Here is a 27512-nt window from a genome sequence, read left to right as displayed (position 1 = left end):
TGTTTCCTTCGAAATTGTTCTGGACAGCAACAATGAACAAGTTATGGAACCCATTGATGACTTAGAATTCATGGATGAGTCACGGGACTATGAATTACTTCAATGTGTAGAATCTGTCGATCATTTACTCCATTATGATGACGGTCAAATGTGGGAACTTATGTTCACTCAACAAGAGGACATATCGGACAGTCAAATGCTAGACGTTCTATTAAATTTTGAAAAACAATCCGAAAAATAAAATTGTATGTAATATTAAAAAATTGTTTGAGTCTTTAATCATTTTTATATGTAATTCATAAACTAGTTAAATGTTAGAAATGTTATTAAATTTTGAAACACAATCACAATAATAAATAATTGCTTAAAAAATTAAAAAATTAAAAAATAATCAACAAAACCAACAATCAATTAACATACAGTATTTGAAAAGTCTAACATTCATTTTTCATTATAGTACGCTGCCCAGAACGCTTCCCGGTTCGCGAACCGGGCGCTACCCACGCAAAAAAACAAAAAAATGTTTTGTTTTTTTTTGCCCCGCGGGGCCCTTTTAAAGCCTCCACATTAAACCTAGGGGGTCAGGGAGGATATACTATGCCCCCTTATGGTCATTTCCCCCTTTGTTTTGGCCTCCTCTTGTCTCTCGATCCTACCGAGAGACAAGATGGCGGCCGCTCCGGACTGTTTAGAATGTTGACAGGCACCGGAGAGCCAATCAGCTTCGCTACGCGAAGTTTCGGTACGCGTAAAGTCCGCGAACCGGAGCGCTGCCCGGAGCGCGCTTACAGATATATATCTTTTTTTAAACGTTAATTTCTCAAAATCCACTGAAGCACATATATTGAGACCTAGCAAAGGCACATCGGGCTACCAGTCCCTACAATTTTGCCAAGTTTCGTGCAAATCCATTCAGCCGTTCGGGCTAAAAGTGAGGCCAACCGCCCTATGGAAAACTCAATGTTAAAAACACGTTTTGGGACCCCCCTTTTTTCTCGGCCCCCCCTTGACGAACCCCCCCCAAATTTCCAGGGGCTGCTCAGAAACAAAATGTTCCATTTTCCTGAAAATTTCAGCCAATTCTGTCCTCAAACGCCAAAGTTATTCGACATAGAATTTTCAAAAATCCCATAGGGAAAAAGTCCTAACTATATATACCTACTGGCGACCGCCAGTAGGTAATATATATATATATATATATATATCCACAGCTGTTTATATAAATGAAAATTTAAACGACCTAACTGTGTAGGAGTCGTACTTTGATACCGGGAGTGCGGGAGAATCTCTGCTTTGCAGAAACCGATGGAATATATATATATATATATATATTACCTACTGGCGGTCGCCAGTAGGTAGTTATAGTTAGGATTGATTTCCATAGGGAAATCGCAACATTCTATTGGGAATAACTTTGGCGCCGGTTGAGGAATCTGCCTGAAATTTTCCTCAACTTTGCCTCGCGGCGCTCCGGTCCTTCCAGGAAAGTTTGGGGGGCATTCGTCAAGCAGGGGCCGAGATAAAAGGGGGACCCCAAAACGTGTTTTCCCCATGTTCATTTCCATAGGGCGGTCGAACTCACTTTCAGCTCGACCCAGCTCCGGGCGCGCCACGCGACTTGCGCACGGAAAGCTGATTGGCTCTCGGGTGTCTGTAAACATTCCAAACAGTCCGGAGCGGCCGCCATCTTGTGTCTCGGTAGGATCGAGACACAAGAGGTGGCAAAAACACAGGGAGAAATTACCAAAAGGGGGCAGGGTAGACCCCCCCACTGACCCCCTAGGTTTGATGTGGGGGCCACAAAAGGGTCCCGCGGGTGAAACATTTTTTAATTTTTTTTTCGATTTTCACGGGGGGAGCGCCCGGTACGCGCACCGGGGAGCGTACCAGGGAGCGTACTTTGGTGAAAAATAGTGAAAATAATAGTGTAAAATAATCATTTTGAGTGATTACAGGTAGGGTAGCTCTGAAAAGAGCTTTTGGGTTCTGTGGCTGTTTTAGGTACCTACAAGTACGTCCCACACACACCCACACGCACACAACCCCACACCCCCACACCCACACACTCCCCACACATACTTCACACACGCACACCTCCACCCACACCCAAACACCCCACACCCCCACACCGATACCTTACACATCCACACCCACACATCCCACACACCCACACTCACACACACACCTCACCCCCCCAACACACACACACACACACATGCACGCACAGATACCTCACAGACACACCCCACACATGCCACACACACACCTCCCCACCCCAGACACACACACACACCTCACAGACACACCCACACATCCCACACATACACACACATCCTACACACATACCCCCCACACCCACACACCCCCCACACACACCTCTTTTTTCTCTTTTTGTCCTTCTACCTTACTTTATTTCCCTTTCTGTGTCCTTCACTCTTACTTTATTTCTAAATACACTGTTATGATATTTAACCTCTTCATTTGTATCTTTTATTTTAAAATACATATTTTACTAATTATAACTTATTTTTTCTTCTCTCTTTCACAGATACAAAGTGTAGTAAAAAAATGTAATTTAAATTACATTTATTATATGGTAAGTGTGACTAAAAAAATGTAGTTTGTCATCACCCTTTGCTTTAACCTCACTAATATTTTCTCAACCAACCTCACTCCTGTTTCTTTACTCTGCTTCCCTCACGTATTCTCCATGTTTACTCCCCTTTCCCTATTTCCCCTCTCATATTCAACTTCTTTCAGTTCCCATTCTTTACTTCACTTACCCTCTGTTCCCTTCCTTTACTGTTTCACTCATTCTCTTTTTCTTAATTATTTACTTCACTCCTACACACACACCTCATCCCCCTCCCAACACATAGACACACGTTTGACATACACCCCACACACACAGCACACACACACCTCATACACACACACACCCCCCACACACACTCTTCACACACACACACACACACATTCCATATGCACACATACATCCCACACACATACCCCCCACACCCACACACCCCTCACAAATATCTCACACACCCTCACCTCCACCCACACCGAAACACCCCACACACCCACACCCACAGACACACCTTACACACCCATACCCCGACCTACACCCACTGACTCCCTATAAGTCACACGCACTGCATTACTTACCTTTCTTTGCTGTTTCACTCAAACCCATTCAGGCAGTGTTTCCTTTACTCTCTTTGTCCTTTCTCTTTGTCATTCCCCATGTGTTATCCTAATTCAATTTTTCACCTTCTTTCACACCTCTTTACTTACACTAACTGGTCTTTTCTCACCCTCCTTCACCGTTCTTCATTTATCTCGGTTCCGCCACTACCCTTCATTCTCCATTTTTTACTGTTATTTTTTTTTCTTTCAACACCCACTCACATTCTCCCACTATCTCTACTTTAGTTTTCTTCCTCTCTCTTCCTTTCTTTCGCTCCTTTAGTCATTTTACTTTTCTCACTTTCACCCTATTACACCTTCTCTGTTTTTTACTATGTAATAAACAATCCCTCTGTGTTTTTCCCTGTAGCTCTCTTTCTCTTAACATTACTCTCTTTGTGTTCTTCCCTCATGCTAACTCCTTCATTAATTTTTTTTTCTTTTTTTTTGGGTGCGCGCCCCGGTACGCGTACCCTAAGGAAAAAAAATTGACAGAGATTCTTTAAAAATATAGGTTTATTTTTAAAAAATAAAGGTAGTTCTAAAAAGAAATGTTTTTTTCTTCTTTTTGTTGTTTTATATTTTTATTATTGTTTTTTGAACATTTTTTACTTTTTTTGGCTTTTCAAAACAGTTTTATATTTTTTTGTATTTTTTATGGGGAGAAACAAAAAAAGGGAATTGAAAATGGCTCAACTGGAGCAAAAAACAGAAAAAATAGGGTTTTTTGGGGCAATTGTGTTTGTCACCAGAAAAGACGATGAGCTTTACGCTCTTTTCACCATACGACATGAGCTTACCACAGTAAATACATGTTACTCTAAAATCTTCAAAACGTTGTTGTATGCAAGGCATCGTCTCCGTTGTTTCTGGTCTCGATGGAGTGGGTTGCTTTCTTTTGGAGGTGGTCCTTGAAGACTGGGGGAGGTTTCTGGCCAGTTCCCTCATCTCTGCACGAGAATAGTTGTTTGGATGCTTGCGGGTCATATGTCTAATTAGGGTATTATTACCAAAGGAATATTTTTTGTTTGGGTTGCCCCTTGAGAGTTCTTCGCCACAGATTAGGCAAGTTAACTTGGCTGCATTCACTTTTTTCTTGCCCTCTGGGATTGAAAAAAACTCCCATACAATGTGTGGCCTTGGCTGGTATGGGGTATTGTCTTCAGCCAGCCATCTTCTCCTGTCCTCCTCTTCCTCTTCCTCCTCCTCCTCTTCTTGACCACCAATGTACTGTTGTGGTGGTCCTCTTGGTGGTGGTGGTGGTGGTGGTGCAGATGCTCCAGCTGCTGCTGCTACTGTAGCCATTTTAAAGTACAAAATAATTCTCTCTATTGCTGAAACAGGTCTTCCTCAGTCAAAGGACAAAGTCAGAATAAGGAAAAAAGGTGGGGTCTTTCATCATTTGGGAAAAACAAACTGTCCTGAACCAATGAGAAGTGTTATTTTCAAGTCACATGATCCGGGTATACATCATTTAGAAACCAAAACTGATCTGCACCAATGAAAAGTGTTATTTTCAGATCACATAACCCGACGCGCTTACGCTACGCGCCCCGGGGCGCGCCCGTAGTCGCGCTCCGGGGCGCGCCTGGGGGTGCGTAGCGTAAGCGCGTCAGGACGTTGCGCGATTGTTTGCGCTCACGTGCTTCCGGGTGCGCTTACGCAGTGCGTCATATGAGGCATCACGCGGTTACGCTAAATGTCACTATGTTGTTTTCGTTCGCGAGAATAGCGCTAATGGGACGCTCCCCGGTACGCGCCCCGGGGTGCGCCGTAACATTGCGGTTACCCGTGCGTTCACCGGTACGCGCCCCGGGAGCGCCCCAGGACAAAAAAAAATATTTACATAATTATACATTATAAAATTCGTTATACATTTTTTTACTTTTTATACCCATAGAGATTTGCTATTAAAAAACCTATGAAATTCACTGAAAAAACCATAGGTTTCACACCAGTTATAGTAAGGAATTAGCATTTAAAAAACCTATTAAATTCACTGAAAAAACCATAGGTTTCACTCCAGTTATAGTTAGCTGGAAATTTTACTCGCATAAAACCATTGAAATTCCCACGTTATAGTTAGTTGGACTCACTATGACTTGCGCGTGCAATGCACTGTTGATGACGTCACATATTACATCACTCATGACATGGTCAGTGACATCACTCATGACATCACTGATGACACCATCCTTGTGACAGAGTGACACACCTCCTTTCACTGTAATGTAACCTTTGAAACACATATTCAAAAATAGAAACTAAAATGTACAAAAAAAATTGAGATACCCATAACAGTTACAACAACCAATTCAGTAATTCCACCATCTATATACACATCCACTCATTCACCAACAGTTCTATATACTCACTCATACATATACTCACTCATCATATGTAGTGATACACCTATACATCCTGTTACACACCAACAGTCATCCAAAAGTTACTCACACACATACCCACACATGCAAATAAACTATTGAACATCCATTTATTTGCATATAGAGCTATACACAGACTATCATTTTACTTCTAAGGAAATGTACACATATTTATTCTCTTAAACAATCACTTATAGAAACACATACTTATTTAAACAGGAACTCTTAAAATCCCTCACTCTCACATATACTCACTTATATACATCAATATTCACATATACTAGATTAAAACATATGTAGTTACTGATAAAGACACTAGTGAGATAGTCATTCACTCACTAACACACACATATACACACTCATCCACCCATACAGTCCTGCACATATGCTGTCTTCAAAACACATACAAAGAGAGAGTCAGACATTCATGCATCTATGTGCTAAGTAATACCCCCACCAAACCATACAAACACTCATACTGATACTAAGAAAAACATCTAATAACCCATATACATACACATGTACCTACTCACCAACCCATGCAGCCACTTATACAGAAAGTGAAACAATAATACATATATTTAAATATTTAAACATTACTCACGAATATTTATTTTTCAGAAAGACACACATTCACTGGATGGTGTCATCAGTGATGTCATGAGTGATGTCACTGACCATGTCATGAGTGATGTAATATGTGACGTCATCAGCAGTGCATTGCACGCGCAAGTTATAGTGAGTCCAACTAACTATAACGTGGGAATTTCAATGATTTTATGCGAGTAAAATTTCCAGCTAACTATAACTGGAGTGAAACCTGTGGTTTTTTCAGTGTATATATATATATATATATATATATATATATATATATATATTCACAGAAAAAACCATAGGTTATAGACCATATATAGTTAGGAATTAGCATTTACAAAACCTTGAAAATTCACTGAAAAAACCATAGGTTATAGACCATATATAGTTAGGAATTAGCATTTAGAAAACCTTATTTTACTCACACAAAACCATTGAAATTCCATATATAGTTAGTTGCACTAACTATATATCGCGCACCCGCAATCCACTGCTGATGATGTCACATATTACATCATTCATGACATGGTCAGTGACATCACTGATGACATCACTGATGACATCTCAAATGACATCACTGATGACATCACTGATGACATCTCATTTGACATCATTCTTGTGCTAATACGATAAACCTCTTCAGACTCTAATATAACCTTAGATACACTCAGTGTATACAGACACTCACACACTGTCACTCATCCATGGAGTTACTCACACACCTAGTCAGTCATGCAAAGAAACAATCTCACCTCCATTTCCTCAACTATACAGTTATACACACCTTACTTATTCAAACATATACTAACACATATTTACTCTCTTATACAATCCCTGATACAAGTTCACAATGATCCATACAGCCACTCACACATTCAGTGGCTCTCATGCACAGTTATTTATATATGCCAACTCTCACATGTACTGTGTTTTACATATGTACTTACTATGACATGTAGCATTGAGATATCCATTCACTCATCAATACACTCATGCACACAGTCAACCGCCCATGTAGCTTTTTCCACATGCACTCTTGAACTCATACACCTAGTGAATCAACTGCTCACACATCTATGCACAGAGTCACACACCTCCCAGCCACCCCCACACAAACTCAATCTCCCATAGAAATACTTGGGCAACCAATTAATAACACATATAGCCTCTCGTATAGCTAATGATCAACACATGCAGCAGTTTACATCACAACAGACATAATGATGCACAAATTAAGACAGTTTAGTCACTAACCCATGCATTCAGTGAGACACATTTAATCACTCACTCATACAGTCAGTCACGCACCTACTAAATCCTTCATCCAGACACTTATACATCCACTCATTCTTCAATATCTAAGACATATTTTAACTTTACAGAAACATACAGTCACTGGATGTTGTCATCAGTGATGTCATTTGAGATGTCATCAGTGATGTCATCAGTGATGTCACTGACCATGTCATGAATGATGTAATATGTGACATCATCAGCAGTGGATTGCGGGTGCGCGATATATAGTTAGTGCAACTAACTATATATGGAATTTCAAAGGTTTTGTGTGAGTAAAATAAGGTTTTCTAAATGCTAATTCCTAACTATATATGGTCTATAACCTATGGTTTTTTCAGTGAATTTTCAAGGTTTTGTAAATGCTAATTCCTAACTATATATGGTCTATAACCTATGGTTTTTTCTGTGAATTTCATTGGTTTTTTAACAGCTAATATCTGTAGCTGTAAAATGTATTCTTCTTTAAATCCAAAAATATATTTTATATGTTTATGAATAATTTTTTTTTTAAATATTTTTTTTTCTTCGTTCCCGCTTCGCGAATCGGGAAGCTTCCCGTTAGCTGACCTTGATGCCGCGAAATAGACCGCGAGCCGGTAAACGTTTCTTTACCGCAAGTGCCGCGTTAGAAAACAACATCGTGACGCCTCCCGTCCGCATGACGTTTCACGTTGTCGCGTGATACGTCATATGACGTGCTACGTTAGCGAACTGGTACGCGAAGCGAGTCGCAAAGCGCAGGTTTCTGGAAGCAAACCGGGAGGCCCTGCAAAGCGCTTAACGTAAACACAGCAAGTCATGTGACTTGGTAATAACACTTTTCATTGGTTCATTTCACTTTTGGTTTCCTAATGATGTAAGACTAGGTCATATAATCTAAAATGAACACTTTTGATTGGTTGAGAACTCTTGTTTTTCCCAAATGATGAAAATCCCTCCTTCTTTCCTCACTCTGACTTTCATCATTGTGAGAGAAAGACCCTTTGTGATCACTGAGCAATGGCTTCTTTAGTAGCTTCAGCTGGTGCTTCCCCACCACCTCCACCACATCCAAGGAAGAGTGGACCACCTGCTCAAGTTGTAATTTAACAAGAAGAAGAAGAAGAGGAACAGGAGGACGAGCACGAAGAGAGGCAGTTTTTGCCTGAGCAGCCCAGGACGTCTCACCGGAAAGAAAACTTCATTTGGCAATTTTTTAAAATTCCCAAAGGTCAGAAAAAAGTAAATGCAAGATACGTAACTTGCCTTATATGTCAAGATAGACTGTCCAGAGGGACCGACAAAAAATACAGTTTCGGAAACTACACAATGCATCGCCATATGACTAGGTGGCATCCTAACAACTACAGTGCTGCACAGTTTCGGAACGACCTAGATAATCTCCCTATTATGGCCAGAAGATCTGTTGTACCGGAAGTAACGGGACCAGAGGGCAGGGAGATGGTGCCAAATATACAAATGAGATTTGGTGATGTAAAACACACCTGCGCATTTTGCGATGGATTCATTTCCTACGGAGAAAAAAGCATCACTCTGATCAACAGAGCTATTGACTATCATATGCAAGTTTGTCCGAAACGCCCAAAATAATAAATACTTCTTTTTTTTGTTTTGTTGCTCCTGTTGAGCCCTTTACAATGAATCGTTTTCATTGCCCCCTCCAAGAAAAACCCAAAAAAATATAAAACTGTTCCGAAAAATTCAAAAACAGTAAAAAAATGTTCAGAAAAATAAAAAAAAAAGTTCTTTTCAGAACTACCTCCCCGTTATTAAAAAATTGGTACAATATTTGGAACTGTGCCAACCTCTATTTCTCTTAGTTCGCTTCCTAGTTCGCTCGCTGGTACGCGAACTGGAAGCGAACCAAAAACAGTAAGTATAAGGGAAGGAAACACACACTTATGTTAAAAGAAAGACAGCTATAGGGGAGTAAACTAGAGATACCATTACCCGTAATCCACTGCTGATGATGTCACATATTACATCATTCATGACATGCTCAGTGACATCATCAGCAGAGGATTGCGGGTTTTTTGGCAACATGCCTTATCCACGGTTTAATAACGCTGCCTTTTGCTTTATATAAGTTTTCAAATTGTATGAAATATATACCAATAGGTCGTTATGAACCTTTAGGTAGTGCTTTTCTTCATGAGGTCTGGTCGCTTCCATACACATACAGATGTTTCAAAGATGATCAAGAAGTTTATCTGAATGGAGAGGAATGCACTGAGACGCCAGATCATTCACTAATGTGTAGGCACATACAGTTACACGATTCATGCAACAAACACCGACCAAATATGGCTTGCATGTTGCAAGGCACGCCAGTTCCTGCTATCATCCCCACGTTCAAGTTGTTGGAAAATGGTAGTTATTTGATGCTCAATAATGAAGATTGTTCTGAGTTAATTAAAAGTATTCCTTTTATCGTAACAGTAAGTGAACGGGTTATTTGCTGCAGAAATGTTCTATTTCCTCCCACACATGAACATAGGGAGTTTTCAATCTGGCCACAAATACCAACCTTGGGACACGTTTCAACGGCATGGCAAGAATAAGAGCTCTTTTGTCTCAGAGAGAGGTGGCCTTGAGTTCGGCCCGTGAAACTTTCGTACTTCACATAGCGAACACCCGTACACAGGTTTGCCTTTCAATTTCAGCAACATGTTTCCGACTATCTTTAACGCATCCTCCACAAAATCCCTGGCACACTTTTTTAAAGTTGTTACCAGTGGTCTCGTGACTTCATTTGAGAAAATCTTTGGAGTCATCCCTGCTTCTTTTCATTGTATTTTCTGCACTCTGGTTCGTGGATTGGCATTTTTACTTGCATTACCAGCGGACGCTCTTGTGCTTTTTTACATTTTTAAATATGGATGTCCCTCCTATGCAACCTCCGACCCTGCAGCTGCTGACACTGTTCCGCAATCGCATGCTAGAATATTATGGCACAATGCCGTTGGCGATATTAAGCACGGCATATGGATTATCTTTTCGGTTCTCCTACTTCACCTGTGTCCAGCCTGTATTTCACTGCCTGACCTGTGATTTCGATTGGGCCATTGATTTGTGTCTCTGCGGACCGGTTTCTCCTGACGTCGACTTTAATCAGCTGATGACTCCTATCATTACTCACGAGTTGGTTTGTCCTGGCGAAAGGATTATGGCTGTGGCATTGATGCATGGATTACTTGGTCCCTGGAATTTACTGGCGGCAGCACAGTCTTTCTTGGAACAGAGCTTTCTTGAAAACCCACCGAGCTGTCCTCTGATGGTGATAGAGGATCCGGTGCTGGGAGAGCACGTATGTTCTTTTCCGCTTTTAAATTGGATGGCTGAACTGTTTTCGGATGAAGACGGTGACTTCCTATTGGAGGCTGTTGCAGCTTATTTTGCATACACAGTTATGTCATAGACCTTTTTCATGTTTGATATGCTGAGTACTAGCATTTCATTGACAATTCATTGACTTATTTGTCAAGTTTTTATTATTTACCTTGCCTATTGGCTTAAGACTCGATAAAGTACTTGGCTGTTTTATTTTTCTTTAGCATTAAATTTTCCTAGTTTTTAATGCTTTACCTTGCGGACCGTCCACATATAAACTTGCAATCTGCTCTCATGAGATGGCACTTCTATTATCTTATTCAGTTCGTTTCCGGATCATGAGGAGGTGTCATCTAGGTCCTGGATATCTTTACACCGTGTTAAGTTAGCATGGGCTCATTACCGGTTTAAACGCCATTTTTCCTTTTTTGCAACTTCTGCACACGACACTTAGTTGTTGCTTTAGCTTTCCACCTAGTAGTTCATCGTGGTTTACATGAGAATAATATGTTATTGGTCTACTATCTGCTTTACTTGTTAAACTATATCTGTACAGCGAGTGCTAAAGTTTCAAGAACAACACGATACAGAATTGTTATGAGGTCTGATCTCCACGACTTCATACTCATAACATAAGTGCAACTTCTGCCAATTCTGGGCATGAGGCGGGTTTTATATTGCTTTGCCGAACACACATACACAACAGTTGATGCGGTTCACATGAAGAGAGAGCTGTTGTATGCTGATGTGATTCCTTCAAATCTAAGACACTAAAGTATGGGCACGCCCTAAACCAACACAAAGAGACCTTCTTAGCAAATAATATAATATGTGTATTAGGGAGGGTGAGATATAAGCAGCCGCGGGCCGTGGAGGGAGTTACGATGGGGCAGGGAGGCGGGGAGGGGGAGAAGCAGGGTGGAGCCCTCTCTACCTTGCCCCTCCCCCTCCCCGCCTCCCTGCCCCACCGTAACTCCCTCCACGGCCCGCGGCTGCTTATAAGTGTTGCTAACTCTTATTCATTTACAGCATGTTAACATACTGTCACCATTCGCTTTTTATGTACTAGTAACTATGCTGGTAATTTTGCTACTGATAATATGTGTACTTGTATTCTCCACCCTGCTTCTCCCCCTCCCCGCCTCCCTGCCTCACCGTAACTCCCTCCACGGCCCGCGGCTGCTTATAAGTGTTGCTAACTCTTATTCATTTACAGCATGTTAACATACTATCACCATTCACTTTTTATGTACTAGTAACTATGCTGGTAATTTTGCTACTGATAATATGTGTACTTTTATTATCTAAGGTACTACGCCTGAGAAGACGGCATTAGTAAATAAACATTTCAAATACACATCTGTTCTTCTTAACTCCATGTTCTGGTTTCTAAGAAATCTATAACGACCGACTGTTCATGAGTTCCACGTATCCTGAGGTACTATAAGTTCATATTCTGGATTGTCTAAACATTGAGAGTTTGTTATATCCAATGTGACACTGTACCTAGCTTGCTAAATAGTTTTTGATTACTAACGTGAGTTTTGGGACACCCTAATTCGCCGAGGTTCCAATCCTCTGTCCACAGTTCTGTGTGAGAACAGAAACCCTGCGACAGGGGCACCCCCGACCCTTGCTGGAGCTTCATCACACTTGCGATACAACTCCAGCAATGCATTCGCCGAGGTTCCAATCCTCTGTCCACAGTTCTGTGTGAGAACAGAAACCCTGCGACAGGGGCACCCCCGACCCTTGCTGGAGCTTCATCACACTTGCGATACAACTCCAGCAATGCGCCACCTTTACGGCACAGATACATCACGCATCTGTGCTGTTTTTGCCCCATGATGCGCCGCATTGTAAATGCAGCACACCATAGGTGACGGAACAGCGGCACAGAATGACTAACACATCCCTGGTGATGCGCCAGTCATCATAAATGTATCCCTATGCTTCTTATCTTGTTAGAGATGAACCGCCATATGTATCATCAAAGTTATTTGCATTTCCTAAATAGCGAACTTTAAGGAATAAATAGCGATTCTTTACCATTCCTAGTTTGCGATGAGCTATTTGCTAATTAGCCGAATGTAGCCCAATGAAGCCCAATGTAGCCCAATGTAGCCCAAAGATGGCCGCCAGACACACAAAAAAACAAATGTAGCCCAAATATCAGCCAGATGTAGCCCAACTATAGCCCAGTGACAGAATGACCAATCAGCTTCGCAAACCTCCGTTACGCGAAGCGGAGCGCTGTTACAGATATATATCTTTTTTTGAACGTTAATTTCTCAAAATCCACTGGAGCACATATATTGAGACCTAGCAAAGGCACATCGGGCTACCAGTCCCTAATATTTTGCCAAGTTTCGTGCAAATCCATTCAGCCGTTCAATTATTATTATTATTATTTTTTTTTGCCCCGCGGGGCCCTTTTAAAACCTCCACATCAAACCTAGGGGGTCAGCGAGGATCTACTATGCCCCCTTATAGTTATTTCCCCCTTTGTTTTGACCTCCTCTTGTCTCTCGATCCTACCGAGAGACAAGATGGCGGCCGCTACGGACTGTTTGGAATGTTGACAGACGCCGGAGAACCAATCAGCTTCGCTTCACAAAGCTCCGTTGCGCGAAAAGTCCGCGAACCAGTGCGCTGCCCGGTCCGCTGTTACAGATATATATCTTTTTTTAAATGTTAATTTCTCAAAATCCACTGAAGCACATATATTGAGACCTACAAAAGGCACATCGGGCTACCAGTCCCTACAATTTTGCCAAGTTTCGTGCAAATCCATTCAGCCGTTCGGGCTAAAAGTGAGGCCAACCGCCCTATGGAAAACTCAATGTTAAAAACACGTTTTGGGACCCCCCTTTTTTCTCGGCCCCCACTGGACGAACCCCCCCCAAATTTTCAAGGGCTGCTCAGAAACAAAATGTGCCATTTTCCTGAAAATTTCAGCCAATTCCGTCCACAAACGCCAAAGTTATTAGACATAGAATTTTCAAAAAACCCATAGAGAAAAAATCCTAACTATATATACCTACTGGCGACCGCCAGTAGGTAATATATATATGAAGGTCCGTACACAAAATGACACACGCTCTCAGTGACAGCCAAAGTAACACCAACAGCAAAGGTCCAAGGGTGTTTAATCGTCTGCTACATGTTTCGGCTTCTCACAAGCCTTGATCACGCAAAGATTACATGGTGCACCGAGAATAAGTAAACAAACATGGTGCTCGAAATAGGACTGCAAATTAGTAAGGTGGCAGACATCTTGTAAGGGCTAAACCATGATAATCCAAATAAAGACCTGGGAAAGTACTGTAATCAATACAAACAACGTAATATCCACCAATAGTACAATCATAATAAAATTATTAAGATACATTGGTAATAATTGGTGGCGTCCAAATCAAATGAAGCTTGCGACGTACAGCGCAAATATCATAAAATGTTACTGGAGAAATGTCAAATATAGACGCGCTTAGGCAAGCAGAAAAGCCCTTTTGGAAACTAGCCCTTCACAGCACTTTCCCTGGGCACTTCAGTCACTTTTCCTGCCTATACCTTTAAGAGCACGCCCACTTGGGCATAACGGGACACATCACGGACTGCCTTGTGAGCACTGGGCATGAACAATTACCAGATTTCCACTCCCCTTTCACCTGGGACTGCTGCTACGCCCTGCAAGTATCTTTATTTGTACAGCAGCTTATTTTTGCTCGGCCTATTTGTTCCGAGTTCTTTATACACACGGGCACTTGCCTATGATCCGCATGCTTTCACTGTGTCACCTTGAACTGAGGTACACCGTACCATTTACCTCCATGGTGCTGTCTCTTTAATTGGCAGAGACAGCACTAGTAAATTCCGTTTCGGACAGTTGTCCGTGACTTATTTTCACAGGGCTTTTCTGCTTGCCTAAGCGCGTCTATATTTGACATTTCTCCAGTAACATTTTATGATATTTGCGCTGTACGTCGCAAGCTTCATTTGATTTGGACGCCACCAATTATTACCAATGTATTTTCATGCATTTCTTTAATAATTTTATTATGATTGTACTATTGGTGGATATTACGTTGTTTGTATTGATTACAGTACTTTCCCAGGTCTTTATTTGGATTATCATGGTTTAGCCCTTACAAGATGTCTGCCACCTTACTAATTTGCAGTCCTATTTCGAGCACCATGTTTGTTTACTTATTCTCGGTGCACCATGTAATGTTTGCGTGATCAAGGCTTGTGAGAAGCCGAAACATGTAGCAGACGATTAAACACCCTTGGACCTTTGCTGTTGGTGTTAATTTGGCTGTCACTGAGAGCGTGTGTCATTTTGTGTACGGACCTTCATTGAATTTCCGGCGTGCTCGACCGGAGTACACGCCACCTCCCGAGGGGCCCCAGGCAATTTTCAGAGCAACTCGTGATTATATATATATATATATATATTTACCAAAAAAGTGCTCAGATTTAAGGTCGCACTCCGTTGCAGTGTAGGTGAGCAACCTTTTATTTAACAGTATGCCATTTCTCCTCCAGTTCGTGATTTTTAAGCCTTACGCGTTTCGAAGGTTTTGTCCTTCTCTTCAGAGGCTCCCCACACAGCGAGTCGTTTATCAACGCTGCACCACCTGCTGCCTAATTTGAACTGCTCTGATGAGCTTTCAATGTGCTCGTCATTTCACTTCCACTCAGAATTGCAGCCTGGGTGATGTAGTCCATTTACTGACTCTTTTTTCCCTCCAATGGGTAACTCGCTGCGTGAACTTTTCCAAATAATGTTTTTACCCTCCAATGGGTCTCAGGTAGGAATCAGCATACATCACTGCAGCGCCATTCTCGAGCGGGTTTAGTCCCCCCCGCTGGGTCCTCAATTACTTCAAGGATGGTGCGTGGCCTCCACGGCCGAAGCCGCCGTGATTATGTTTACCAAAAAAGTGCTCAGATTTAAGGTCGCACTCCGTTGCAGTGTAGGTGAGCAACCTTTTATTTAACAGTATGCCATTTCTCCTCCAGTTCGTGATTTTTAAGCCTTACGCGTTTCGAAGGTTTTGTCCTTCTCTTCAGAGGCTCCCCACACAGCGAGTCGTTTATCAACGCTGCACCACCTGCTGCCTAATTTGAACTGCTCTGATGAGCTTTCAATGTGCTCGTCATTTCACTTCCACTCAGAATTGCAGCCTGGGTGATGTAGTCCATTTACTGACTCTTTTTTCCCTCCAATGGGTAACTCGCTGCGTGAACTTTTCCAAATAATGTTTTTACCCTCCAATGGGTCTCAGGTAGGAATCAGCATACATCACTGCAGCGCCATTCTCGAGCGGGTTTAGTCCCCCCCGCTGGGTCCTCAATTACTTCAAGGATGGTGCGTGGCCTCCACGGCCGAAGCCGCCGTGATTATGTTTACCAAAAAAGTGCTCAGATTTAAGGTCGCACTCCGTTGCAGTGTAGGTGAGCAACCTTTTATTTAACAGTATGCCATTTCTCCTCCAGTTCGTGATTTTTAAGCCTTACGCGTTTCGAAGGTTTTGTCCTTCTCTTCAGAGGCTCCCCACACAGCGAGTCGTTTATCAACGCTGCACCACCTGCTGCCTAATTTGAACTGCTCTGATGAGCTTTCAATGTGCTCGTCATTTCACTTCCACTCAGAATTGCAGCCTGGGTGATGTAGTCCATTTACTGACTCTTTTTTCCCTCCAATGGGTAACTCGCTGCGTGAACTTTTCCAAATAATGTTTTTACCCTCCAATGGGTCTCAGGTAGGAATCAGCATACATCACTGCAGCGCCATTCTCGAGCGGGTTTAGTCCCCCCCGCTGGGTCCTCAATTACTTCAAGGATGGTGCGTGGCCTCCACGGCCGAAGCCGCCGTGATTATGTTTACCAAAAAAGTGCTCAGATTTAAGGTCGCACTCCGTTGCAGTGTAGGTGAGCAACCTTTTATTTAACAGTATGCCATTTCTCCTCCAGTTCGTGATTTTTAAGCCTTACGCGTTTCGAAGGTTTTGTCCTTCTCTTCAGAGGCTCCCCACACAGCGAGTCGTTTATCAACGCTGCACCACCTGCTGCCTAATTTGAACTGCTCTGATGAGCTTTCAATGTGCTCGTCATTTCACTTCCACTCAGAATTGCAGCCTGGGTGATGTAGTCCATTTACTGACTCTTTTTTCCCTCCAATGGGTAACTCGCTGCGTGAACTTTTCCAAATAATGTTTTTACCCTCCAATGGGTCTCAGGTAGGAATCAGCATACATCACTGCAGCGCCATTCTCGAGCGGGTTTAGTCCCCCCCGCTGGGTCCTCAATTACTTCAAGGATGGTGCGTGGCCTCCACGGCCGAAGCCGCCGTGATTATGTTTACCAAAAAAGTGCTCAGATTTAAGGTCGCACTCCGTTGCAGTGTAGGTGAGCAACCTTTTATTTAACAGTATGCCATTTCTCCTCCAGTTCGTGATTTTTAAGCCTTACGCGTTTCGAAGGTTTTGTCCTTCTCTTCAGAGGCTCCCCACACAGCGAGTCGTTTATCAACGCTGCACCACCTGCTGCCTAATTTGAACTGCTCTGATGAGCTTTCAATGTGCTCGTCATTTCACTTCCACTCAGAATTGCAGCCTGGGTGATGTAGTCCATTTACTGACTCTTTTTTCCCTCCAATGGGTAACTCGCTGCGTGAACTTTTCCAAATAATGTTTTTACCCTCCAATGGGTCTCAGGTAGGAATCAGCATACATCACTGCAGCGCCATTCTCGAGCGGGTTTAGTCCCCCCCGCTGGGTCCTCAATTACTTCAAGGATGGTGCGTGGCCTCCACGGCCGAAGCCGCCGTGATTATGTTTACCAAAAAAGTGCTCAGATTTAAGGTCGCACTCCGTTGCAGTGTAGGTGAGCAACCTTTTATTTAACAGTATGCCATTTCTCCTCCAGTTCGTGATTTTTAAGCCTTACGCGTTTCGAAGGTTTTGTCCTTCTCTTCAGAGGCTCCCCACACAGCGAGTCGTTTATCAACGCTGCACCACCTGCTGCCTAATTTGAACTGCTCTGATGAGCTTTCAATGTGCTCGTCATTTCACTTCCACTCAGAATTGCAGCCTGGGTGATGTAGTCCATTTACTGACTCTTTTTTCCCTCCAATGGGTAACTCGCTGCGTGAACTTTTCCAAATAATGTTTTTACCCTCCAATGGGTCTCAGGTAGGAATCAGCATACATCACTGCAGCGCCATTCTCGAGCGGGTTTAGTCCCCCCCGCTGGGTCCTCAATTACTTCAAGGATGGTGCGTGGCCTCCACGGCCGAAGCCGCCGTGATTATGTTTACCAAAAAAGTGCTCAGATTTAAGGTCGCACTCCGTTGCAGTGTAGGTGAGCAACCTTTTATTTAACAGTATGCCATTTCTCCTCCAGTTCGTGATTTTTAAGCCTTACGCGTTTCGAAGGTTTTGTCCTTCTCTTCAGAGGCTCCCCACACAGCGAGTCGTTTATCAACGCTGCACCACCTGCTGCCTAATTTGAACTGCTCTGATGAGCTTTCAATGTGCTCGTCATTTCACTTCCACTCAGAATTGCAGCCTGGGTGATGTAGTCCATTTACTGACTCTTTTTTCCCTCCAATGGGTAACTCGCTGCGTGAACTTTTCCAAATAATGTTTTTACCCTCCAATGGGTCTCAGGTAGGAATCAGCATACATCACTGCAGCGCCATTCTCGAGCGGGTTTAGTCCCCCCCGCTGGGTCCTCAATTACTTCAAGGATGGTGCGTGGCCTCCACGGCCGAAGCCGCCGTGATTATGTTTACCAAAAAAGTGCTCAGATTTAAGGTCGCACTCCGTTGCAGTGTAGGTGAGCAACCTTTTATTTAACAGTATGCCATTTCTCCTCCAGTTCGTGATTTTTAAGCCTTACGCGTTTCGAAGGTTTTGTCCTTCTCTTCAGAGGCTCCCCACACAGCGAGTCGTTTATCAACGCTGCACCACCTGCTGCCTAATTTGAACTGCTCTGATGAGCTTTCAATGTGCTCGTCATTTCACTTCCACTCAGAATTGCAGCCTGGGTGATGTAGTCCATTTACTGACTCTTTTTTCCCTCCAATGGGTAACTCGCTGCGTGAACTTTTCCAAATAATGTTTTTACCCTCCAATGGGTCTCAGGTAGGAATCAGCATACATCACTGCAGCGCCATTCTCGAGCGGGTTTAGTCCCCCCCGCTGGGTCCTCAATTACTTCAAGGATGGTGCGTGGCCTCCACGGCCGAAGCCGCCGTGATTATGTTTACCAAAAAAGTGCTCAGATTTAAGGTCGCACTCCGTTGCAGTGTAGGTGAGCAACCTTTTATTTAACAGTATGCCATTTCTCCTCCAGTTCGTGATTTTTAAGCCTTACGCGTTTCGAAGGTTTTGTCCTTCTCTTCAGAGGCTCCCCACACAGCGAGTCGTTTATCAACGCTGCACCACCTGCTGCCTAATTTGAACTGCTCTGATGAGCTTTCAATGTGCTCGTCATTTCACTTCCACTCAGAATTGCAGCCTGGGTGATGTAGTCCATTTACTGACTCTTTTTTCCCTCCAATGGGTAACTCGCTGCGTGAACTTTTCCAAATAATGTTTTTACCCTCCAATGGGTCTCAGGTAGGAATCAGCATACATCACTGCAGCGCCATTCTCGAGCGGGTTTAGTCCCCCCCGCTAAATCTGAGCACTTTTTTGGTAAACATAATCACGGCGGCTTCGGCCGTGGAGGCCACGCACCATCCTTGAAGTAATTGAGGACCCAGCGGGGGGGACTAAACCCGCTCGAGAATGGCGCTGCAGTGATGTATGCTGATTCCTACCTGAGACCCATTGGAGGGTAAAAACATTATTTGGAAAAGTTCACGCAGCGAGTTACCCATTGGAGGAAAAAAGAGTCAGTAAATGGACTACATCACCCAGGCTGCAATTCTGAGTGGAAGTGAAATGACGAGCACATTGAAAGCTCATCAGAGCAGTTCAAATTAGGCAGCAGGTGGTGCAGCGTTGATAAACGACTCGCTGTGTGGGGAGCCTCTGAAGAGAAGGACAAAACCTTCGAAACGCGTAAGGCTTAAAAATCACGAACTGGAGGAGAAATGGCATACTGTTAAATAAAAGGTTGCTCACCTACACTGCAACGGAGTGCGACCTTAAATCTGAGCACTTTTTTGGTAAACATAATCACGGCGGCTTCGGCCGTGGAGGCCACGCACCATCCTTGAAGTAATTGAGGACCCAGCGGGGGGGACTAAACCCGCTCGAGAATGGCGCTGCAGTGATGTATGCTGATTCCTACCTGAGACCCATTGGAGGGTAAAAACATTATTTGGAAAAGTTCACGCAGCGAGTTACCCATTGGAGGGAAAAAAGAGTCAGTAAATGGACTACATCACCCAGGCTGCAATTCTGAGTGGAAGTGAAATGACGAGCACATTGAAAGCTCATCAGAGCAGTTCAAATTAGGCAGCAGGTGGTGCAGCGTTGATAAACGACTCGCTGTGTGGGGAGCCTCTGAAGAGAAGGACAAAACCTTCGAAACGCGTAAGGCTTAAAAATCACGAACTGGAGGAGAAATGGCATACTGTTAAATAAAAGGTTGCTCACCTACACTGCAACGGAGTGCGACCTTAAATCTGAGCACTTTTTTGGTAAACATAATCACGGCGGCTTCGGCCGTGGAGGCCACGCACCATCCTTGAAGTAATTGAGGACCCAGCGGGGGGGACTAAACCCGCTCGAGAATGGCGCTGCAGTGATGTATGCTGATTCCTACCTGAGACCCATTGGAGGGTAAAAACATTATTTGGAAAAGTTCACGCAGCGAGTTACCCATTGGAGGGAAAAAAGAGTCAGTAAATGGACTACATCACCCAGGCTGCAATTCTGAGTGGAAGTGAAATGACGAGCACATTGAAAGCTCATCAGAGCAGTTCAAATTAGGCAGCAGGTGGTGCAGCGTTGATAAACGACTCGCTGTGTGGGGAGCCTCTGAAGAGAAGGACAAAACCTTCGAAACGCGTAAGGCTTAAAAATCACGAACTGGAGGAGAAATGGCATACTGTTAAATAAAAGGTTGCTCACCTACACTGCAACGGAGTGCGACCTTAAATCTGAGCACTTTTTTGGTAAACATAATCACGGCGGCTTCGGCCGTGGAGGCCACGCACCATCCTTGAAGTAATTGAGGACCCAGCGGGGGGGACTAAACCCGCTCGAGAATGGCGCTGCAGTGATGTATGCTGATTCCTACCTGAGACCCATTGGAGGGTAAAAACATTATTTGGAAAAGTTCACGCAGCGAGTTACCCATTGGAGGGAAAAAAGAGTCAGTAAATGGACTACATCACCCAGGCTGCAATTCTGAGTGGAAGTGAAATGACGAGCACATTGAAAGCTCATCAGAGCAGTTCAAATTAGGCAGCAGGTGGTGCAGCGTTGATAAACGACTCGCTGTGTGGGGAGCCTCTGAAGAGAAGGACAAAACCTTCGAAACGCGTAAGGCTTAAAAATCACGAACTGGAGGAGAAATGGCATACTGTTAAATAAAAGGTTGCTCACCTACACTGCAACGGAGTGCGACCTTAAATCTGAGCACTTTTTTGGTAAACATAATCACGGCGGCTTCGGCCGTGGAGGCCACGCACCATCCTTGAAGTAATTGAGGACCCAGCGGGGGGGACTAAACCCGCTCGAGAATGGCGCTGCAGTGATGTATGCTGATTCCTACCTGAGACCCATTGGAGGGTAAAAACATTATTTGGAAAAGTTCACGCAGCGAGTTACCCATTGGAGGGAAAAAAGAGTCAGTAAATGGACTACATCACCCAGGCTGCAATTCTGAGTGGAAGTGAAATGACGAGCACATTGAAAGCTCATCAGAGCAGTTCAAATTAGGCAGCAGGTGGTGCAGCGTTGATAAACGACTCGCTGTGTGGGGAGCCTCTGAAGAGAAGGACAAAACCTTCGAAACGCGTAAGGCTTAAAAATCACGAACTGGAGGAGAAATGGCATACTGTTAAATAAAAGGTTGCTCACCTACACTGCAACGGAGTGCGACCTTAAATCTGAGCACTTTTTTGGTAAATATATATATATATGTATATATATATATATATATATATTACCTACTGGCGGTCGCCAGTAGGTATATATAGTTAGGATTTTTTCCCTATGGGATTTTTGAAAATTCTATGTCTAATAACTTTGGCGTTTGTGGACGGAATTGGCTGAAATTTTCAGGAAAATGGAACATTTTGTTTCTGAGCAGCCCATGAAAATTTGGGGGGGGTTCGTCAAGGGGGGGCTGAGAAAAAAGGGGGGTCCCAAAACGTGTTTTTCCAATGTTAATTTCCATAGGGCGGTTGGCCTCACTTTTAGCCCGAATGGCTGAATGGATTTGCACGAAACTTGGCAAAATTGTAAGGACTGTTAGCCCGATGTGCCTTTGCTAGGTCTCAATATATGTGCTCCAGTGGATTTTGAGAAATTAACGTTTAAAAAAAGATATATATCTGTAAGCGCGCTCTGGGCAGCGCTCCGGTTCGCGTACTTTACGCGTAACGGAACTTCGCGAAGCGAAGCTGATTGGCTCTCCGGTGTCTGTCAACATTCTAAACAGTCCGGAGCGGCCGCCATCTTGTCTCTCGGTAGGATCGAGAGACAAGAGGAGGCCAAAACAAAGGGGGAAATGACCATAAGGGGGCATAGTAGATCCTCCCTGACCCCCTAGGTATGATGTGGAGGCTTTAAAAGGGCCCCGCAGGGCAAAAAAAAAAAATTTTTTTTTTTTTTTGCGTGGGGAGCGCCCGGTTCGCGAACCGGGAAGCGTACTGGGGAGCGTACTATAAGGAAAAAAGAATGATAGACTTTTCAAATACTGTATGTTAATTGATTGTTGGTTTTGTTGATTATTTTTTAATTTCTTTATTTTTTAAGCAATTATTTATTATTGTGATTGTGTTTCAAAATTTAATAACATTTCTAACATTTCACTGTCTGAAATGTCGTCATTTTCCATGAACATAGTTTGTAATCTCTGAGGGTGTAAAATGTCCTCATTTTGAAGGAGGTCATCTACTGCTTGCACACATTGCAGTAGTTCTTGGTCCCAAGTTTCATCCATAAATTCTATATAATTTGGATCAATTAATTCTTGGCTGCTCTCTTGCAGGACAATTTGAAATGAAACTTTCTGTTCGCCTTCCATGTTGCCTGAAATTTGGATAAAAAAAAATATATATTAGTAGAGATAGGGCACTGTTGGGATTAATTTTAGATAGGCAGTTTTTATCAGTGAATTTATCTTTGGGCAGTGTATAGTATCAGAGTGGAAGTAGGAATATAAAAAAGTGTATGTGGTTTAACGTAAGTAATTTCATAATTATACAAGAGAAACCTAACTCCATCCATAACTATAACAGAGAAGTCTATCTAAATCTATAACTACTACAGAGGGATAGTATATAACTATCAGAAAAAGTTTACCATATTAACTTTTGGTGCACAATTTACTTCAGTTTTAAAAATAACAACTTACCTTTACAAAGAAGTTGAAGTGATTAGTGAAAATCCAATTGAAATGTACAACAAGAAGTAGTAGCCAAAATGGCTGTGTTTCCTTCTCTTCCTTTATATATATTCAGGTATATAACCAATCAAATGTCAGGTAATAAAAGTAGAAAATGAAAGTAACATTTTCATTGGTTGTCAATTCCAACACTTCAGATGTGTTTTGAGAAGTAATTTACCTCACGGTATTTAGAGAGGTCTACAGGCTAAATGGCTAAATGGAATTTCAATCAAATTTGTGAAAATGATAGGGATTGGTATGTAGTATGAGCTAATCTATATTTGGTGAGAGTGTCTCCAGTCGTTTTTCTGTAAATTACTTTCCCACCTTTTTTGATGGTGCGCTTCCCGGGGAGCGCCCCGGTACGCGAACTGGCGAGCGCCCCGGTACGCGAACCTTAAGCGTTACGGGAGTCCACCATTTTGTGTTTCGGTCGACTTAAGATACAAGATGGAGGGCAAATAATGTTCAGAATGGGTAGACGGGGGCACGGTAGACTTATCTTGACCCCCTAGGTTTTCTGAGGGTGGCTGAGGAGGCTTATATGTGCGAATAAAAACTTTTTTTTTTAAATTTCGCTAGGTTAGCTTCCGGTTCGCGTACCGGGTAGCGCCCCGGGGAGCGTACTTTGTTGAAAATTAGTGAAAAAAGTTAGAGAAAAATAATAATTGTGAGTGATCAGATGTAGGGTAGCTCTGAGAAGAGCTTTTGGGTTTATGGTACATTTAGGTACTTATAAGTAGGTACCAATGCACAGTCTTAAATTCAGAATGAAAATTCTGTTGCCCTCATCTGAGAAGTGAACTCCATCTCCTCTGTAGATATCTTGCATGTAGTAACGCAAGTTATTGTTGTACACGGAGCCCATTCCATGGTCTCTCATGTAAGCTGAAACAGATTTGTTTACATGCTTCCTCGACTTCTCAATTTGTGGAAAAAATTGGTTTGACCACCTCCATTTCTGTCTTTGGCATATATTTGAATATACCAAGGCAGTCTGAGGAAAAAGTGCCATTAATTGCTCAAAGGTGTCCTTTAAAAGCATTTCCAGACCTACCCCAGTCAAAGTGCCCAAATCATTACCTCCACAGTGCACAATTAACAGGTCAGGTTTTGGCAAATGCATAAAGGTTTTCACCAATGGTATCAATTGGTGACATTTTAATCCTCTGTGGCCAAACCACTTAATTTCCACATTTTGTAAATTGAGGTTAGGTAAATTTCTGTTCTCAGCATACCTCTGAGCCCAATAGATGTAACTATGTCCAACAATCCAGACAGAAAACATGGTGAGAGAAGGTTCTCCTGCAGTCAGATGAAGTGTGGCAATGAAATGGCAGTTGAAAAAATAAGAGTTTAAAATGAAAAAAACTGTGGAGTTTCTGTGTTAATGAAGCAGTAACAGTGATTGGTGGATTTTGATTGCTGAAAACAGAAAGTTAGGGTGCATGGATGAGTTCTTTGAAAGATGTATTTTGAGTGGTCAAGAAAAAATCATTAAATGAAAGAATGCACTGGATATGCAGGTGCACTGAGAGTTCAGAGTTCAATTGCAACATTGTTGTGTGAACTTGCAAACACCAGAGGTCTTCCAAGAGGTGGTTGATATGCATAAAAAGCAGAGAGGGCAGAGGGGGGAAGGGTTTTGATTTGAAAAAAAGTGAGGGAAGAGTTTTGATTGGGTGACATGAGAGATATGTGTGAAGAATTACAGCATTTCTGTGCTTTTGATAGCTGCAGACTCTGGAGTGCATACCTTTTGCTCTGCTGAAGACAAATTGGTGTGTTTCTGAGACTGTTTTGAAACTCAAAGTATTTGCTAAGGTGAGAAAAGATTTCTTTAATTTAGATAGAGAATAGTGTGCTTTAAGGAGAAAATTATGAAGAAAGTTGTGTTTTTCAAATGTTGCTTTGTCTCAAGTGTTTTACAAATAGATTTTGTTTCTTTGAGAAATTGTAATTGGAGAAAATGTGAAGTATTAGTACTGACAGGGTTTTCATGTGCATAGGAGCTGTGGAGTGTTTTCAAATTATGACTTGAAAATCGTTTTTGAGGAAAAGGAATGGTTTTAAAATTTATGACAAGGACATAATGGTGTATGCTTCTTTATAAGGCAATTGAGTGTCTCTGATGTTATTTTTCCCATTTTAATGTAAGACCTTTCCCTGTGGAGCAAATTGCTTGTAAATATGCTCCCACCTGTGCATGGCAAATTTAGATTTTGAATGTTTGCGTTACATAGCCATGTTAAAAGTGACCCAAACATGCTGCAAAGACAATCAAAAAACGCTTTCATGTGTCTTAAGGACATTTTAAGTCATTTCCCCATGTGGAGTGTTTTCAAATTATGATTTGAAAATCGTTTTTGGGGAAAAGGAATGGTTTTAAAATTTATGACAAGGACATAATGGTGTATGCTTCTTTATAAGGCAATTGAGTGTCTCTGATGTTATTTTTCCCATTTTAATGTAAGACCTTTCCCTGTGGAGCAAATTGCTTGTAAATATGCTCCCACCTGTGCATGGCAAATTTAGATTTTGAATGTTTGCGTTACATAGTCATGTTAAAAGCGACCCAAACATGCTGCAAAGGCAATCAAAAAACGCTTTCATGTGTCTTAAGGACATTTTAAGTCATTTCCCCATGTGGAGTGTTTTCAAATTATGATTTGAAAATCGTTTTTGGGGAAAAGGAATGGTTTTAAAATTTATGACAAGGACATAATGGTGTATGCTTCTTTATAAGGCAATTGAGTGTCTCTGATGTTATTTTTCCCATTTTAATGTAAGACCTTTCCCTGTGGAGCAAATTGCTTGTAAATATGCTCCCACCTGTGCATGGCAAATTTAGATTTTGAATGTTTGCGTTACATAGCCATGTTAAAAGTGACCCAAACATGCTGCAAAGGCAATCAAAAAACGCTTTCATGTGTCTTAAGGACATTTTAAGTCATTTCCCCATGTGGAGTGTTTTCAAATTATGATTTGAAAATCGTTTTTGGGGAAAAGGAATGGTTTTAAAATTTATGACAAGGACATAATGGTGTATGCTTCTTTATAAGGCATTTCAGTGTCTCTGATGTTATTTTTCCCATATTAAATTAAAAGACCTTTCCCCGTGGAGCAAATTCCTTGTAAATATGCTCCCACCTGTGCATGGTAAATTTAGATTTTGACTGTTTGAGTTACATAGCCATGTTAAAAGTGACCCAAAAAAGTTGCAAAGGCTTTAAAAAAACACTTTATTGGAAATGAATGGGTAATTTGCAATTAGCAATTTGCTCATCGCAAATTAGGAATGGTAAAGAATCGCTATTTATTCCTTAAAATTCGCTATTTAGGAAATGCAAAATAGTTTGATGATACATATGGCGGTTCATCTCTAACAAGATAAGAAGCTTAGGGATACATTTATGATGACTGGCGCAATGAAGTGGACATCACTTACTTCATTGGTAGGCCTTTACATGTATTATCTCCTCTGTATTCTTCATCAAGCGTAACTTTGATCTGCAATCCTGAGTAGGCCTCACCTTAAACAAACCTCTGGATAGGCCACACCTTATCGTCATCCTGAATTAATCATTTAAAATGCTAGGGACAGATTTATGATAGGTGTATGCCTCTTTTGCGCCACTGTGCGTCACTTTTGTGATGCAGCGGCGGTGCAAAAGATTTGCTATGAGGCGACAAAATTACAAATTGATGCATTTAGGCAGATGTGTCATGGTGTAAAAAAAACGTGCCACATGAAACCGATGCAGCAGTGATGCAAAAGATGCACCATGTTGCAAGACAGGCCTCACTTGGGGCCATATGTATCAAGCTAAGTAGCTTTCGCAAAGGCCGAAATTCTGCGAATTTCGGCCTTTGCGAATGCTAATTAGACAAATGGTATGTATCAAACATGTTTGATGCAAAATAAGGAATAGCAAAATTTGCTATTCCTTATTTTGCGATTGCACTGAAGGATTTGCAAATTTTTCGATTTTTTAAATGCAATGTATCAAACAAAAAATATGCAGAAAATGCCATTAAGGATTTGCAAATTACCACCAACTTCTAGTTGGTGGTAATTTACGAATTCTTTTCAAAAAGCTTTTTTTCCAAAAAACAAAAGGTGCCATATGACGCCCA

Source organism: Lissotriton helveticus, chromosome 3_1 (assembly GCF_964261635.1).
Source record: "Lissotriton helveticus chromosome 3_1, aLisHel1.1, whole genome shotgun sequence".
Lineage (NCBI taxonomy): Eukaryota > Metazoa > Chordata > Amphibia > Caudata > Salamandridae > Lissotriton > Lissotriton helveticus.
Note: the sequence above shows the minus strand (reverse complement) of the source record.